Below are 5,481 nucleotides of genomic sequence, written 5' to 3'. Positions count from 1 at the left end.
TTTCACACAATCCTTTGCTTCTGGAGAATACCCTATTCTCCCAGAAGAGAACCCTATTGGTTCTCTGAGATAATGAGTATTTGTAATATATTTTACAATTTATTACAATAATATGTTTTTCAGTTTTGTAAGGAAGTGTATTTTAGGTTAGGCACTGTCCATTTCAGTGATTCAAGTGATTGCACAGAGTCAAAATAGCAAACAAAAATTAAATAAAGCACAATTGGCAGTATTCACAGATTTCCTCATTTGCAGTGTACGTTTCAAGGTATGCTTTGTTTTGTTTGTTACTTCCATTTGCAGTCTTTTAAACTGTGGGCTGGAAAAGATGATACTGATAAGGGAATTCTGTGAGAAAGAGGTTAATCATGCATGTAACGACCACAGAGTTCAGCCTTTTTTTTTTTTTAATTAATTAGTTGTTGTACAATGTGTTTGAAAGATGAGATAGGTTCCTTTTAGATAAGAAAAAAAAATGAATATATGAAACCACATGCTTTAATATTTTTCCTTTCTAGAATATGGATTTTATATTGGCACGTGAGATTGAGAATCAGCAGATATTGAGATTACTGCCCTTGCTTTGTTTCTTTTATGCTAGGTAACAGGGCTAATGGATCATAGTGAGGCTTTGATGACCTCAGCTCCACTGAGGTTTTATCTTTATTTATCTTAAAAAAAAAAAAAAAAGATAAATAAAATAAGATAGTGGAGGCTGCCTTTTGAGGATCTCCTTGTAGGTCTTGCTTTGGATAAATGTATTTTGGGATGTTTCTAAGTTTAGAAGTAATGCAGATTTAATTGGATGTAAGGATGATTTAAAACTTCTTTACCACACTTATTTCTTGAAGCTTTGGAGAAAGAGTATACCCTTGAAAACACATAACTATCCTGAATTATCTGAGATCAATACAAGTTGGGCTTATACTATGATAGAAATTTTAAAAGTTGGCCTGTGAGTTATTGGTAATCTGAGTTGCTGGTTTCACAAATAAAACATGATACTTAGAAATATTTGGTTCTGACGTAAAATTCTACAGGTAGGGAGAACAAGAATAGAAAGTAACATTTATATTTTTCATCCAGTTTTCTTGATGCTATTGTTTTATCAGAGGTAATAGCAGAAATCATAAGGAAGTGTTAGAACTGACAGATCTGGTGATAAAGTTTTAAATAAGGAGTGAGGTATTAATTTCAAAAGTTATCCAGTATAGGAGAATTTGATATCTGTGATAAAACATTACCTCTGTCAGAAGGAATTCTAGAAAAAGTGCTGTAGTATGTGCTTTTGAGCTCTGCAGCATCCCTTATAGCATCTTCTATGGAGCTTACAAGAGATACATCAAGTTCAGAGGAAATTCAACGAAGTGGTAATGTATAGTGTAATGTTTTCATTGCAATTTAATCCTTGGTTCCTCCAGAAGATGATGTAATTTAAGATAATAAAATTCATGACACTGTTGTGACACTATTGTATAGGTGAATTACTTCAGCTTTGCATCTAGGAAGACCTGAATGAAGGCAAGCAAATGTATCTTCTTACTTGAGTGAAGTTTAGCTGTCCTGTCTACACTTTGGTAAGTGTATTTTAGAGAAAACTGTTTATTATACAGATGTCCTTTAAGATTATGCTAATTTAGTTATAAGTGTGTCTGGGACAGAAGTCTGCTTTCTTCAGTTAGGCTTTTAAATTCAATTTTGAAATCCTGAAAAAAATATTTAAATTTGTTGGTCTTATCCATGCTGAGCAACTCCAGCACTTTTGGTATTGGTATGCTGTGATGGTAGGACCAAGTTTTACAACTGTATTTTTTTAATTGTGTGTGAGACACCATTTTAAAGCTAGTACATTGTCTTCAATAACAAAACCAAGTATTTGACAATTTGAAAAAAAATTAAAAAAAAAAAAACAAATTAAAAAAAAAACCCTAAAAGAAGAAATTGGCTGCCATGTCATGCAGAAAATAGCCCAAATCTTTTTGCAATTGAATATAATATTTTATAGTTAATATTTGAGTTACACTAGTGCCCAAGAACTCCACATATGAATTAAGGCTCTAACACGTTAGGCAAATGTAACAGAACAATGGTCTTTTCTGCATATGATTTACAACTGAATTACAAAACAGAAGATAAGTGTTCTACAATAGGCAGATACGGGGAGAATGAGAACTACGAGAGAGACCTAAGATGACTGTGAACACTGTACCAAAGCGAGAATTTCCAAATAAAATGTGAGAAAGAGCAGAAAGTATCTTGTAATGCCTTTTGTATTATTTTTGTTTAGGGCAGCATACAAGAAAGCATGCTGCAGGTCAGTAGATTGAGCCTCAATGTGAAGACCATAAAATCACTAGCAGGAAAAAAAGCCCAGATTCTGCATCAGGATAATATATAAGAACATACACATAAGACTGAGACATTAATTTATTCTCTTGTGTATAGACAGTTCAACCTGTGACTGTGGTTTCAACTCTTCATAGCTTTACATTTCATGTAGTGGTTACATTATTATTTGAAGACAAAGGTGATATGTAGAATGCCAGCAAATTTATTTAGTGGAGTTGGTGAAGCTATTTGCAACAGCTTTTTGTTAAAAATATATTAAAATGGCCTTAAAGTTTTTAAATGACCTGTGCATTTAAGGTAAATCGCATTATTTTAAATTACACTTCAACCACTACATAAATTTCCTTTACCTTTGGGCAGGGGAAAAAGAAAGCGAAACCTTGAAAAACCTTGAAATACTTGTTTTGTATTGGTTGTGTTATTGGTAGCATTTTAAGGGAATTACTTTACAAATGTAGCTATTTAGACTAACAACTAATCACAGCAGCTAATCTCTGATTCAAATACCATTCTGATATCCTTCACAAACCAACATTAAAGTATTTAAATGCCTAAAATATTGGAAACTTACAACTCAAGTAAGAATGACAATGAAATTCGTCATCAAATTACATTTTTCCTTAAGTCTATCTGGCTCTTCTAACCCGAATGTATAATGTACATTTAATTTAATTTTTGGTTTCTAATGTTTCTTCTTTTGGCATGAAATGCTGCATTTGAACTATGAAGAAGTAAAATAATTGCCAAGGCGGCCGGTAGCACTTTTAACATCTATCATTTTTGGCTAAGGCTGCATTAACTCCCCAAGGAATTTTGCCTGATCATTCATCTACACAAGAACCACCTCTGTCTGTGTAGAAACAGTAACGTAGCCACTTCAGTGCACAAGTTTTAGCTTAGGTGCATTGCTTGCATTCAGACTTGCTTGCAATTTCCTTTACACTGGTTCAATGTAGCTTCAAAGGTGGTCTTACAGATACAGTTGTGAGAATGCTTTTTCAAAAAACAAAGGTGAAAATGAGAGAATACAGAAGAATTATACCATTATACATTACTTCCTGTATTTGTGCCTTTTTTTAACCAGTGTAAGCCCACCTGTCTACCTGGAATTATTGAGTGATCTCTTAACACCTGTTGCTGGAAAGGGCTATGAAGATCTATGTAGAAGAACTATATAGGCTTTCTTCTGTGATACCTGTTGGCTTCAAGCTGTAGCAATTTGAATACCTTGTTTAATTGAAAGTGCAAGACTTCTCTTAAATCTCATGTTCAGATGTCATATCCAAGAGCATTTAGAATATGACTGAATGTGCTTAAGCTGAAAAAGTTGAAACATTCTTCCGTTAAAGCGTGCATTTATATTAGATATTCAGTATGCATCTGTTAATTGAAATAGTCTTCACTGCTAAGATTATGCTGTTTTCCTTACCAGATTCTCCAGTGAGTTTTATTGTTCTGGTCAGATGAAAAGTGGAAGTTTTCTAAAGGAGTTTTTAATACCATCTTGATTTCTAAATATATTTCTCTATTCTTTTATATTTGTCTCACGTAATTCCTGCTGAGTTAATGTTGAAGCACTTGGATCATACTGGTTTTTATATTAAACAATAATAAGTTCAACTCATATTATTATTTGCCATCTAAAAATACTGATATTCAGAGGAGACAAAAACATTGTTTTTAATGTGTCCGCAAATTCCACTGTATATGGAGGAACAATTTGGGGGTGGCAGGATGTTGTCTGTACTTCTACCTTTACCCTTCATTCTTTTTTACCGTTGTCTTCATCAGAGGCCTGAAAGACAATGAATGTCTGCAGTCATTCCTTAGTGGTCTCAGTAAGATCAAATAAGTCCTATTTGCTTATTTACCTTAAGAGTTTTGCTTCTTTGATTGAAGGTGGTAAGGGCATCATTCTTTTTGTTTGTGTGTATGATCAGAGCAGTTGATTCCCCTCACTGATGATCACATGCACAGCTTTGTCTCTTTTGGAAGGAGCTCCATTCCAGATCAGTAATTACTTGCTCACTCTTTTCCAGGAGGATGTAATTTCTGAATATTTATCTGACATCAGAGATTAGAGAAGGCCAAAAAACTGTAGTCAGGCTCATGGGATAAAAGATTGAATTGCAGTTTCTGTCTGAAGCTTTTTAAGTCTTCTTCCATTTGTGTCCCTACCAATTCATACATGGCTCCCATTAGTCCCTATGCAGGACAGATACCAGCTCGCTGCAGTCACACAGGAACTAATACAAACCCAAATACTGTCACTTTCTTGGGGGAACAGCATTGTAAGGACCTTAGATAAGCCACTTACTGCAGTCAGGAAATTCAGCAGCTATCTAGGGAACAATACACTCACTTTCTGTTACGATGACCAGTGGTGATGGTTTAGCGTACAGTATTGCTGTCAGTATTGCAAGTGTCACCAAAGCACCAGCGTTGCCACCAATGACAGATCTGATGGTGTCATTGACAGTTGCATGTCTTAATGCATGTTCTGTGTGTGAATGTTTTAATATATATAGAGTATTCAGAAAAAAGCGGGGAGGAAAGTAGGTGTGTGATTCTGAATTCTGTGCATCCTTGATGCAAGATATTTTGCCGAGAAGTAAAAATAAAACCTAATCCTAACTAATCAGTTCTTAGTGCTCGCAATATCATTCTTGCCTTGACCCCCATACTGAATTCTTAATAATGCCTGATGAGTTTTGACTGGAGGAGACTCTTCAGTTTTTTGCAACATCCTTTTTACTCATTTCTTTACAGTTGGTGCTGGTGCATACTGTGAGAAGACAGTGGTCTGATTTAAACAGTGTAAAATAACTAATTTTAATAATTTAAATCAGAAGGCCAAAAAGTTTAATTTTGTGTATTTGGTTTCAACTTTGCTTTACATTTGTAGCTTTTCTTTTTCTCAGTAGATCATTCTCATCTCATTTATGCATCAAAACATACTTGCAAATAAATACACCATTTTGTGTTTGTTACTTCTTTCTACTAGCAAAAGGGCCTCAGTACCTTTACATGTTCTGTTTCTTATTTAATGAGATTCCTAATTTTTACATTTTGATGTAAAATATTCCAAAGGTGTTTCTACTGCATAATTATTATTTATGATTGTTAAGATGG

At 34.1% G+C, this 5,481-nt stretch overlaps 1 long non-coding RNA gene across 1 annotated transcript; it reads right to left on the bottom strand.

Annotated features, from left to right (window-relative positions):
• Window positions 1–2,533: 2,533 nt before the first annotated feature.
• On the bottom strand, window positions 2,534–4,521 carry LOC142596652 (uncharacterized). Its single transcript, XR_012831862.1, has 2 exons — window positions 4,221–4,521; window positions 2,534–4,144 (listed from the first exon to the last, which is right to left on the bottom strand). It is a non-coding gene; the product is annotated as an uncharacterized LOC142596652 (long non-coding RNA).
• Window positions 4,522–5,481: the final 960 nt, after the last annotated feature.

Source organism: Pelecanus crispus, chromosome Z (assembly GCF_030463565.1).
Source record: "Pelecanus crispus isolate bPelCri1 chromosome Z, bPelCri1.pri, whole genome shotgun sequence".
Lineage (NCBI taxonomy): Eukaryota > Metazoa > Chordata > Aves > Pelecaniformes > Pelecanidae > Pelecanus > Pelecanus crispus.
Note: the sequence above shows the minus strand (reverse complement) of the source record. Positions and strands in the feature narration are given on the sequence as shown.